The sequence below is a fragment of the Ambystoma mexicanum genome, chromosome 4p, assembly GCF_040938575.1.
Source record: "Ambystoma mexicanum isolate Mex_15411 chromosome 4p, UKY_AmexF1_1, whole genome shotgun sequence".
NCBI classification, from domain to species: Eukaryota; Metazoa; Chordata; class Amphibia; order Caudata; family Ambystomatidae; genus Ambystoma; species Ambystoma mexicanum.
The window spans coordinates 46026640-46038937 of NC_090927.1; the positions used below are offsets into that span (position 1 = coordinate 46026640).

General features: G+C 48.8%; 1 pseudogene; it reads right to left on the reverse strand.

Annotated features, from left to right (window-relative positions):
• Positions 1-12298, reverse strand: part of LOC138452966 (zinc finger protein 208-like) — a 300800-nt pseudogene that overhangs the window by 216497 nt on the left and 72005 nt on the right.

Below are 12298 nucleotides of genomic sequence, written 5' to 3' on the forward strand. Positions count from 1 at the left end.
TGTTGCACCGACCTATGGGTGAGGTCACCAAGCTAAAGTCTGAACAGATGAATTGACAGTGCGTGCACACAGAACAATGACCCGTTACTTCAACCTCACACCGATAACCCACAAAACCAAAGCCCAACAGCTGTCTTCCCACCTCTCCGGGGTGAGTATGCTCTTTATTTCTCGTGATTAACTGCACCCACCACTTCGCTTGATGTGTGAAACGCCTCTCTCCAGGAGACTTAACCAGCTAATACACGTTCCGCATTCTAGGATAGCTCCGGCTAACCCTTACGGGATCTGTCATCTATGTTCCGAACTAGAACGTCCAACTCATAGGAATACCACACACACACATGGGATACATTACTCACCGTAATCGTATTTTTGATGCTTGTATCTGCTTAGATTCACATGCTGTGCATAGGCCGACATCTAGTGGAAGCTGCAGAGTATTACAGTTTGTTTTTCGAAACTTGAAAATGGGCGTCGACCTAGGGCGTGTGTAACGCTCACCTGATTCCCGTAGAGGCGCCGGTCTTGACTGGGCGTATACCGTATCTTCAAAGGTGATGTGTAACACACGGCTGGCTCTTTGGGCTGGACCTCTGTGCACTGTATGTCTGACTCGAAGGGTAAGATGTCTGCAGATAGAAAATATGGGATTAATGAACTGGGTTATTGAATGTCTCTCTCTTCTTCCCTTTCTCTTCTCCTTTAGAACCCCAAAGGTTAATGCTCTCAACTTAGGTAAGTGAACGCCGTGCTCTTCATCTGCCTCGGGGCAGGGTGCTGTAACCAGTTTCTTCACTGGATAAGGGGAGCAGGCCTCTTGACTTCAGAGGACTGCTGTCCGTCGTTTACTGCACGAACGGTAAGTTTCGAGTAATTCTAATGTCTTTAAAGTCTTTAGTAATGATGTCCCTTGTTTTGCAGGGTTCCGGCGATGGCGGATGACGGGCTGAAGTGAGTTGAAGATGGAGCCCGTGTGATGGATAGAAGCGCCTGGAAGCACGTAAGTAAGCGCTTGTTGCCTGCTTCACGATGCACTCTAACTGTCTTTTTATTTTGCAGGTACAAGTTCGGAGCGGCTGCAGGGTGCCGGAATACCCACTGGGTTAGATGTGGAAAGGAGTAATGGCACGTGAGTATTAAAGTTCCCCAATGTCTTTAAACGCACCTTGTTTTGTCTTTCAGATGCGGGATGCAGCGCCGAAGGCCTCCGGAGCATGCGAAGAGTTGGTAAGCTTTTGTCTTTCAGATGCCGGAATGCAGTGTGAAGACTTCCGGAGCGCACGAAGAGTAGGTAAGCCTTTGTCTTTCAGATGCCGGAATGCAGCGGGAGGCGTTGGTGACAGCCGATGGACCAGGTAAGTGAAGAGCTGTCACTGAAGACCGTAATGCTAACCTGTTCTTTCTTGTCTTTATAGGTGTTGCTGAAGACTGGATTCAGGATGGTAAGCCTTTTTCCTTAGGCCCAGGATCAGATGCAGAAGACACGATGAGCGTTCTGCTGCAGAGGATGCAGAATAACGCAAAGCAAGATTCATCCATCGGGTGTGGTTTAAATAGCCTCCTGTAGTGCTTAGGTGTCTCCTTCCACAGCCACGCCTAGGTAAGAAAAGAGTTCCTGCTTTCCAGAAGAGTTCCAGTGTTCTGAACCTAGGGAGTGGCTCCTGCCCCACCCAACAGGAAAAGTAGTTCCAAACAGAAGAGGATCAGAGGCTCAACTGGCAGGCAAGTAAGCAGCATGGTCTGCTACAGGTAAGTCCACCCAAGCATTATGAGGCCGGCGCTTCCAGCGCTGGGACTGGGCATACTTATGAGCCTGGTGCCACTGGCGCCAGGACTGGGTCCAAAAGGTCCCAATTGGGACTGGTTGGCACTCGGAACCTGGGTTATGGATCTGCTTCCAAGGGAGTTGGGAAAACCCTGACCTTTTGGAAGCAGAGATCATGACAGTACCCCCCTCAAGGCCCCTCCCAAACCGGGCTTCTCCGGGGGTTTTGGCTTGTCAGGAAATGTTCGGTGAAATCTTTTGATTAGGCGAGGAGCGTGGACATATTCAGCAGGTTCCCAGGATCTCTTTTGGGGGCCGTAGCCTTTCCAGTCAATTAAGTAAAATAGTTTAGATTTGGAGATCTTGGAGTCCAGAATGCTTTTGACTTCAAACTAGAGTTCTCCATCAACTAGGATAGGTTTTGGAGATTTAGTTAGTCGGGTTTGAGGTTGCACGGGTTTTAATAGAGAGACGTGGAAGACCGGATGTATCTTCATGTGCGGGGGCAAGTCCAACTTGACCGCTACTGGGTTTACTATGGTAGTGATGGAATAGGGACCAAGGTATCTGGGGTTGAATGTGCGTGGCCCTTTTAGAGGTAGATATTTGGTGGATAACCAGACTTGATCCCCTACTTGATATTGAGGGGCTTCCTTCCGATGTTGATCTGCTCCTTTCTTGTATTGTTCTTTAGCCCTTTGAAGGTGAGAAACAGCTTCCTTAAAGGCTTGGGTGATTGTAGAATGCAGGTAGTCTACTGCTGGTGTTTCAAGACATTGGAGGGGATCCAACTCCGAGGTTCGAGGGTGACTGCCGTATAAAAGAAAAAACGGGGTTTTCCCAGTTCCCGAATGGACAGAGTTATTGTAGGCATATTCGGCTATCCAAAGGATGTCTTTCCAAGTTTTTTCAGTTTGTTGCAGCATGCAGCGTAAATACTGTTCCAGAGTTTGATTGGTCCTCTCGGTTTGTCCGTCGGTCTGAGGGTGGTGACTGGTCGATAGTCTCACATCAATTTGAGCCGACCAACAGCAACTTCGCCAAAAATGAGAAAAAAATTGACTACCTCGATCCGAAATTAGAACCGAAGGAAAACCGTGCAGTCGGACGATGTTTTCGAGAAATTCTCGGGCCAGAGTTGCTGCTGTTGGCAAGCCTTTGAGCGGAATGAAATGCGCCATCTTGGAGAATAAGTCCACGATTACTAGAATCGTATTGTATCCGGAGCATGGAGGTAGATCGGTGATGAAGTCCATAGAAAGCGTATGCCAAGGGCGAGGTGGGATGTCAATAGGGCGTAAGAGGCCTGCTGGTCTTTCCTTTTGACTCTTGTTTTGGGCGCATACTCCACAGGACATTATAAAGTCTCTGATATCTTTTTTCCAAGACGGCCACCAGAAGTAGCGCTTGATCTTTTCTGAGGTCTTGGCCATACCGGGATGTCCTTCCATTAAAGAATCGTGATAACAAGAGATTACTTTTTTCTGTAAATCTGTGCTGGGCAGGTATAATCGTTCTTGGAAATACAATAAGTTGTCCTTTACTGCAAAGTCCTTTCCCTGCAGATGCCAATTCTGTATGTCTGCTGGAGTTACAAGTTGCCTGGCTTTATCCTTAACTTCCTCTATGGATTGTGTGGCGATTACACCCAGAATTCTTTGTTCGGGAATGATTGGTACAGGTTTAGGGTTGATCAAGTGTTCTTCCACTCCCATCCGAGAAAGGGCATCAGCTTTACCGTTTTTTGTACCAGGTCGATAGGTAATTATGAAGTCAAACTCGGCAAAGAATAATGCCCAACGGAGTTGTCTAGAGGATTGGGCTTTTGCGGTTTTCAAATATTGCAGGTTTCGGTGATCCGTAATCACAGTAACGGTGTGTCGGGCCCCCAGCAGATAATGCCGCCAAACCTTAAAGGCAGACTTGATAGCCAGAAGTTCCTTGTCAGTAATCGTGTAATTGATTTCAGGAGGCGAGAGTTTGCGGGACCAAAATGCCACGGGATGCAACTGATTGGTTACCGGGTCCTTTTGTGATAGAACTGCCCCCATGGCAAGGCTTGAAGCATCAGTTTCCACGATGTAGGGGAGTTCGGGGCGAGGGTGTTTTAAGATTGGTGCATAGATAAATTTAGTCTTCAAATCCTGGAAAGCTTGTTCCGCCTCGGTAGACCATTCAAAACGTTTGTTTTTCTTTAACAAGGAGGTGATGGGCTGGACTATTCGAGAGAATTCGGGGATAAACCTGCGGTAAAAGTTAGCGAAGCCTAACATGCTTTGCACACCTTTTACGGAGGATGGTGATGACCATTTGAGAACTGCATCGACCTTCTTTGAATCCATACGCACTCCGCTAGGTGATAATATGAATCCCAAGAATTCAACTTCAGTCACGTTGAAAACACATTTTTCCAATTTAGCGAAAAGTTTGTGTTGACGCAATCTTTCGAGGACCATTTTCACGTGTTTCCGATGTTCAGATTCCGATGAAGAATAAACGAGGATGTCGTAAATGTAAACAACAACACACACATCTATGAGCTCTCTGAGGACATCGTTCATAAAATATTGAAAGGCGGCCGGGGCATTGCAAAGTCCGAAGAGCATGACCTGATATTCAAATAGCCCATATTTGGTGCGGAAGGCCGTCTTCCATTCATCGCCCTCTTTTACTCGTACCAAGTGGTAGGCTCCTCTAAGATCCAGCTTTGTATATATGCATGCTTTTCTGACTTGGTCCAGGAGTTCAGGGATCAAAGGTAACGGATATCTATTCTTAACGGTGATCTGGTTCAGGGAGCGATAATCTATACAAGTTCTAAGGTCTCCTTCCTTTTTTGGAACGAAGAACAAAGCTGAAGAAGCAGGGGACTTGGAAGGACGAATAAACCCATTTGCCAGGTATTGATCCAGGTATTGTCGAAGGTGAAGGTTCTCAGGCTCGGTGAGGGCATAAATTCTACTACAAGGAGGAGTAGATCCAGGTATCAGGTCTATCTGGCAGTCATAAGACCTATGAGGAGGTAGAGAGTTAGCCTGATCCTTCCGGAAAACATCTTGGTATTCTAGGTATTCGGGAGGTAACTGGGGAGTCTCTGAAGAAATTGCTGCCAGTGCAACACCAGGTGGAGGGTGACAAGTAGAGACACATTCTGGAAACTGGACCGTTTTTGCTCGCCAATCGATCAGAGGATTGTGTTTCTCTAACCAAGGTATTCCTAGAATAATCTGAAACTGAGGGGCCTTGATCACATCGAACACAATCTTCTCATGGTGTCCATCTTGACTTACTAGCGTCACTTCTTGAGTGGTATGCGTTACTGGCCCGGAGGCTATCTCCGTACCATCCACCGTAGTAATGACGTCCTTTACAGCCTTGGGACAAAGAGGTAGATTCATCCTCAAAACCATTTCATGATCCACATAATTGCCGATGGCACCGCTGTCGACGTAAGCTTCAATTGCATGTAATCGATCCGGATTATCAGGGCTAATGAGGACCATAGGTATCACGAAATGCGAGGTCACTGAACTGGTTTTCACGCTCGGCAAGAGGACCTCTATTCTTGTCGGGCGAGGTCGTTTCCCTGCTCAGAGTTTGTAACTTTGGTAACTGCAGCTCCTACTGCCTTCTTGGCAGGTTTCACCGGACAGTCTCGAAGAAAGTGCCCTGAGTTTCCGCAATAGAGGCATAATTGCAACTGTTTTCTCCTTTCCCGCTCCTTTTGTGTTAGAGGACCTTTCAGGCCCCCGATTTGCATGGAGTCTACTCCTTTGGAAGGAGTTGGCGGTTTGGAAAATACTCGAGCATCAAACTTGGAATGATCGGCCTTCCTGTTCTGCAGTCTGTGATCTATTTGAACGACTAAGTCTATATAGTCCGAACAATCTTGTGGGGGATTCACTACTTGGGCTAACACATCTTTGAGCTCTCCACGTAGACCTCTATAAAACAGCGTAATCCTTTTGTCCTCAGGCCATTGAGTTTCCACTATCAGTCTGTTGAAAGACGCAATATAAGCCAAAAGGTCTTGATTACCTTGTCGCAACGAAAGAAGCTCATTGTCCAAGGCCTGCCCCTGTGAATGTCTTGCGAACAGTTTCTCCATACTGAGCTGAAAAGCTTGAAAATCATGGAGGACCGGATCATCTTGATTTACTAGAGGGATCGACCAGTCTGCCGCATTGCCACTAAGGTACGAAAGCACGAAAGTTACTTTAGCTTGATCAGTTGGAAAGGCTGCTGGCCGGCATAAGAAATGCAACCGGCACTGATTGATAAATACTGCAAACCTCTTTGGGTCACCAGAAAATCGTTCGGGCGGAGCCAGAGGTACATTCCCAGGTAGGTTGATCTGCACTGGATTCATAGAGGATGTAGAAGGAAGATTTCCCCCAGATGCGGGTAACGGGGTCTGTCCGGCTTGTGACTGTAGCAATTGTCTAGCGAGATCATCTGTTCGCTCCTTGGAAATAATCCGTTCCCTTCTTAGAGCGTTCGTTTCCTGACGGGCTGCATGCACTTCTGCCCTTAGTTCCCCAAGTAACTGGGCTAGCTGGTCGGTATCCGAGGTTTCCATAGCGCCTGGACGGGAGTTTTGCGGTAGGCTTTGCGTTCTGTAACGCTCACCTGATTCCCGTAGAGGCGCCGGTCTTGACTGGGCGTATACCGTATCTTCAAAGGTGATGTGTAACACACGGCTGGCTCTTTGGGCTGGACCTCTGTGCACTGTATGTCTGACTCGAAGGGTAAGTTGTCTGCAGATAGAAAATATGGGATTAATGAACTGGGTTATTGAATGTCTCTCTCTTCTTCCCTTGCTCTTCTCCTGTAGAACCCCAAAGGTTAACGCTCTCACCTTAGGTAAGTGAACGCCGTGCTCTCCATCTGCCTCGGCGCAGGGTGCTGTAACCAGTTTCTTCACTGGATAAGGGGAGCAGGCCTCTTGACTTCAGAGGACTGCTGTCCGTCGTTTACTGCACGAACGGTAAGTTTCGAGTAATTCTAATGTCTTTAAAGTCTTTAGTAATGATGTCCCTTGTTTTGCAGGGTTCCGGCGATGGCGGATGACTGGCTGAAGTGAGTTGAAGATGGAGCCCGTGTGATGGATAGAAGCGCCTGGAAGCACGTAAGTAAGCGCTTGTTGCCTGCTTCACGATGCGCTCTAACTGTCTTTTTATTTTGCAGGTACAAGTTCGGAGCGGCTGCAGGGTGCCGGAATACCCACTGGGTTAGATGTGGAAAGGAGTAATGGCACGTGAGTATTAAAGTTCCCCAATGTCTTTAAACGCACCTTGTTTTGTCTTTCAGATGCGGGATGCAGCGCCGAAGGCCTCCGGAGCATGCAAAGAGTTGGTAAGCTTTTGTCTTTCAGATGCCGGAATGCAGCGGGAGGCGTTGGTGACAGCCGATGGACCAGGTAAGTGAAGAGCTGTCACTGAAGACCGTAATGCTAACCTGTTCTTTCTTGTCTTTATAGGTGTTGCTGAAGACTGGATTCAGGATGGTAAGCCTTTTTCCTTAGGCCCAGGATCAGATGCAGAAGACACGATGAGCGTTCTGCTGCAGAGGATGCAGAATAACGCAAAGCAAGATTCATCCATCGGGTGTGGTTTAAATAGCCTCCTGTAGTGCTTAGGTGTCTCCTTCCACAGCCACGCCTAGGTAAGAAAAGAGTTCCTGCTTTCCAGAAGAGTTCCAGTGTTCTGAACCTAGGGAGTGGCTCCTGCCCCACCCAACAGGAAAAGTAGTTCCAAACAGAAGAGGATCAGAGGCTCAACTGGCAGGCAAGTAAGCAGCATGGTCTGCTACAGGTAAGTCCACCCAAGCATTATGAGCCCGGCGCTTCCAGCGCTGGGACTGGGCATATTTATGAGCCTGGTGCCACTGGCGCCAGGACTGGGTCCAAAAGGTCCCAATTGGGACTGGTTGGCACTCGGAACCTGGGTTATGGATCTGCTTCCAAGGGAGTTGGGAAAACCCTGACCTTTTGGAAGCAGAGATCATGACAGCGTGCCAATAATACTATTCCTAGTGTGACATCCACTGTACCCATGATCCCTCATGCGTGTAGGACCCTCAGATTGATTTTTTCCACCATACTTGTCTATAGTCCCTGCTTATCACCGGAACCCTTTGCCTCGCAACCCAAACGCTTTCCAAACATAGAAAAGGGACTTCTACCTCTGCTCTGGTCCCTACCACCATGCACGTGCGAACACAACTTCACTACCAATATTGATCACAGTTTATACCTCCCTCCTCCCGCATACATGGAACACACCCACATAACACGTTGCTTTTTATGTGGACCACCACTTACGTTCTGCGTTCGTCGACGCTGCTCGGTCGCTGGCTCCCGGTCAACCGCTCGTCTCGCCCCTCTGGTCTGCGTGGACACCTCGCTGACCGCGGGCGGGATATTTTCTCAAGACGGCTCCTGACAGCCTATCTCCGGTTGCGTTGGCCGGTTATCTCGCAATTCCCGCAAGGGTCCTGCAGCCTTCCAGGTCCGATGGCTAAAGAAGCAGCTTCTGGCCGGAATGATGTCACAAACATCTCAGCGGTGCCTCCAACTTGTTAGGGGTGGACCCCCAGGCAGGCAGAGCCTTTGCTAGAAGTCCGCGGATGCCGAACTCATGGAAGGCCTAACTCCTTCCTTACCCAAAAGAACGCAAGGTCCACAAAAGTAGCAAGATGTAACTGAGGTTTATTACAGCCAACACACCACAGGGATCACATGCGCGGAGGGAAGCCCAGGCACATCTCAGCGAACTCTGGTTCGCAGGCCAGTTTTGTTGTCATGTTACATCACAAGGGCGTCACACGGTGGGCCCTTCTCTCAAACCTCCACTCTGGATCGGCTGCTGAGTGGTATTCGCCTATACGATCCCTTATAAGTGTTAGATCATTGGACTAGGCAATGTCAGGTGTCAGGCTTGGACTATCCCTGAAAACTGTTACTCTAGAATTGTTTCAGTGAGCAGGCCCCCATGATTGGTCAGTGACCCCCACTATCCACCCGTAGGGCCATGGATTTTGGTTGGCTCAGTCACAGGCCCCCAAGCCTGAGACAAACTTCGTTCCCAACCCGCGCGTCACCTGTGAATGGTACATGTGCAACTATGTGTCTACAAGGTGGAACTATGTGTCAGTGCCATAACCCATGTGTGGACCATTACTGCCGTAAGCGTGCTCCGTTCCTAGTGCAGAACTGTAGCTTAGACTAACAACTTGTTGCAACCATTGTCTGGCCCGTGGGACAGGTTGACCTTCCCAGCCACCAGATCTTGGCAGCTCCTCAGTTCGGCCGGATCACGTGCTTGGAGACCACGTTTGTGAGGGTATTGTACTTTTTGTGCGACTATAAAAGGCCGACCCCACCAAAAGACCTAAAACAAGCACCACGAAAAGGTCGGACTACCAAAAGTCCAAACTTTTCCTAGTGTGTGTTTAGGTCTTTTGGCGGGGTCGGAGTTGGGGCTGGGGGGTTGTCCCCCGCAACTCCCTTCTCACTACAGTGAGCGGGAGTTGTGGGGGACAAGCCCCCAGTCCCCAGCCAAATGCAGAAAACAGCCAGGGGCTGGGTGGGTGTCCCCCGCAATACTCTGCTCACTATGCTATACAGTATAGTGAGCCGGGTGTTGCGGGGGACACTGCCGCAGCACACCCGGGAAAACAAAAAAATAAATAAATGGTGGCTGCGGGGGTGCCCCCCGCAACACCCCACTCGCTATACTTTACAGTGTTGTGGGTGTGGGTATGTAGGGGTTTTGAATGTTTGTTTGCATGGGAAATGTGCAAACCTTTTGTGGTGCGCAAATTACTCATGCAAACTTTTCCATCGCTGAATTTTCTGCGACAGAAAAATCACGCAGATCCGTTTGTGAGCATAGGAGCTCTGAATTATTCTGTATTTGTCAGAGGGCGTGCCTCTCCTGTAGCCGGTGCTACTTCGGTTCAGGGTAAGGAATGTCATTTGCAACTTTGCGACCTTGGCAATGGCTTCGTTTCCCCCGCAGTGGTTCTGCTTACACGGCATTCTGTGAGGCTTGAGGTTTCCCTAAAATGATCATGGCCTACTAGATTTCCCTAAGCCATGGTGTGGTTTTTTCTATATGCGTCTTCCATAAGTTAGTGGCTGTCATGTCCCTTGAGTGCTCCTGCCATACAATAGGGTTATTTGCATGTAAGCAATTGCAAGCATTTACACAAGCCCTTCTTGCATTCCTGTGTTGCTGCAGCAAGCCTAATTGCAAAATAATAAACGTGCAGACAGTATGTATATGTCACTGTCCTCTAACTCAGAACTGTACACGTGTGTTCTTTGTGTAGTTGTGTGTGGGAATGTTCAGAATGTGCGGATGGCACGTGTGCTTCCTGTCTAATGCAGCTATGTTGTTGTGATGTCTCTAACGACTTGAGGCATGGCTGTTCAGCGCGTTAGTCGATTCTATCCATATAGCTGTCTCCATCTCCTTCCGATGCAGCTTCTTCCACTCTGGGTAGAGGTCGTACAGCTGCAGGGTTGTAGGGCCAGCTGAGAGGGTATCTTTCGTGGTAGTTGTCCATCGTAGGAGCAGCGGGAACTGATGCGAGCTCATGTGATTGGCGGCCATATTGTCTTTGATGCGTCTTCAGGTTGGAGGGTCTTTCAGGACAGAAGGCATATTCTGACCTTCCCTCTTCAGGGTGTACAGGGGTTTTAGTCTGGACTCCCATGATCCCTCACCATTGACTATGCCACATGTAACCATTTAGTGGTTGATTTGGCAATACTTTGAATTGTCATCTTTTTTTTGCAAAAGACGCGACAAATTTGAAATCAGTCTGGGTTATATATTCTTTTGGCACCCCAACAATAGACAGGCCCTTATTTCACATAAGCAGTTATATATTCATAATTGAATTATCAAGCGCCATCAGTGAAAAGCCGTCCCTTCTTGGCGTCACAAATTGGGAGGAGAGTGGGGGATTCTGTCATTCACAGGCTTAGAACTGTGAAAAACCAGTGGGCGTTTCACATCCTAGTCACCCGGTATCTCGTTCTCAGGTGGCCAGGAAAGGGCCATCGCTTTTGGATCCCGACCCTGGGGGTGTACAAGCGAGGGAGGATCATATGGGTAGGGGGTTCTCTTGCAGTGGGGGAGAAACACCTGATGGCGAGACATGGGATTCCCCTTTTCCAACAGCTCATTTAACCCCTGTCCCTACCTATTTTTTTAAATCACTGAGGATTCCCAGTCTGACGACGGGGAATATTCAAGCATCTGAATCTATGAAAGACCCAATGCTGGAGAACAAGTCTTCCAGAGCTGAGGCGAACCAGGCTGGCAAAAAACAGGAAGTAGAAAGGACTGTGCGACATTTGCCAGGAGTATGAGAGAACCTAGCGCGAATCCTGCATTGACGAGAGGCTGTAAGTGTTCTGAGATGGAAGTTGAATGAGAAGGAGGAGCATACCTTCCAAATGTTCCAAGGCGGTTCACCCTTCCCCACCCCCCTGAACAGGAGACGAGGTCGGGGAGGCGAAAGGGAGATGCTGGCAACGGCCTTGTGCATTAAAGGAAAGGCGTCGCTAAGAGGAACCCGATTAGCACGACCAGTGAGTCTGGTCTGTGTTCAAAGCAAAAGAGAGAGAGTAACGCAAATTGAAGTTTACATCTGTGATGATAAACGCTGAATGCAAACGACTATTACTGAATGATGAGAAAAGATACAAGGTAACAGACTGGTCCTGGTGGAGGGCTTGCAAATTTTTTTTTTATTGCAATTGTCTATTTGGCAAGCGCTTATACACAAGTGAACTGCTTCAAAGCGGGAAGGGAACAAGGAAATACAGTCATCATTCTTAGGCCTTGAAGATTCCGAATGATCTAACAACAATAACTAGCATACTAGGCCAGAGGCATATCTACTACTGAAGTGCTTGACAAAGGGTGAGGGGAGACAAAGGGGGGGGGGGGGGAGGGAACATACAGATAAATCAACTACAGTACTGGTCTGGCAAACATTTCAGATTGCTTGGTGGTTGGTCATAATTCAAGCATGACCATGATGGGGGGAGACAGGACAGACAGACTTGCTAGGCCTCGAACAATCCAGGTTGAATAGGTGCGCAGAACAGGAAGTGCATGGGAGGGAGAGGGGGACAGTGTGCCCAGTCCAGCAGGGGCCAGGGTAAGTGCAGAGTGGTTGCCCCTATCATGGGGCATTTGTAGTAGTGCCAGGCAGAGTGCAGGTGCCCGGAAGCAAGTGCACGACTGGCGGGGGAGCCTGAGACCTGTGGGGTTCTGGAGGGGCACCAGGCGATCATTCAGCTAACTGAGCAGGTAGGGAAATAAGCGAAAAGAAGGTTAGCAGGGGAGAGGGAGAGATAAAGAGGAAGGTCTTGAGGAGTTTCCGGAACTTGAGGCGGTTCGGCTCAAGACGAAGAGCGGTAGGTAGGCTGTTCCAGAGGGAGGCACCTGCAGAGGATAAGGATTTACCCCCAAATCTCTGTTGGAGAAACGGCTCACCCGCAGAGAGTTC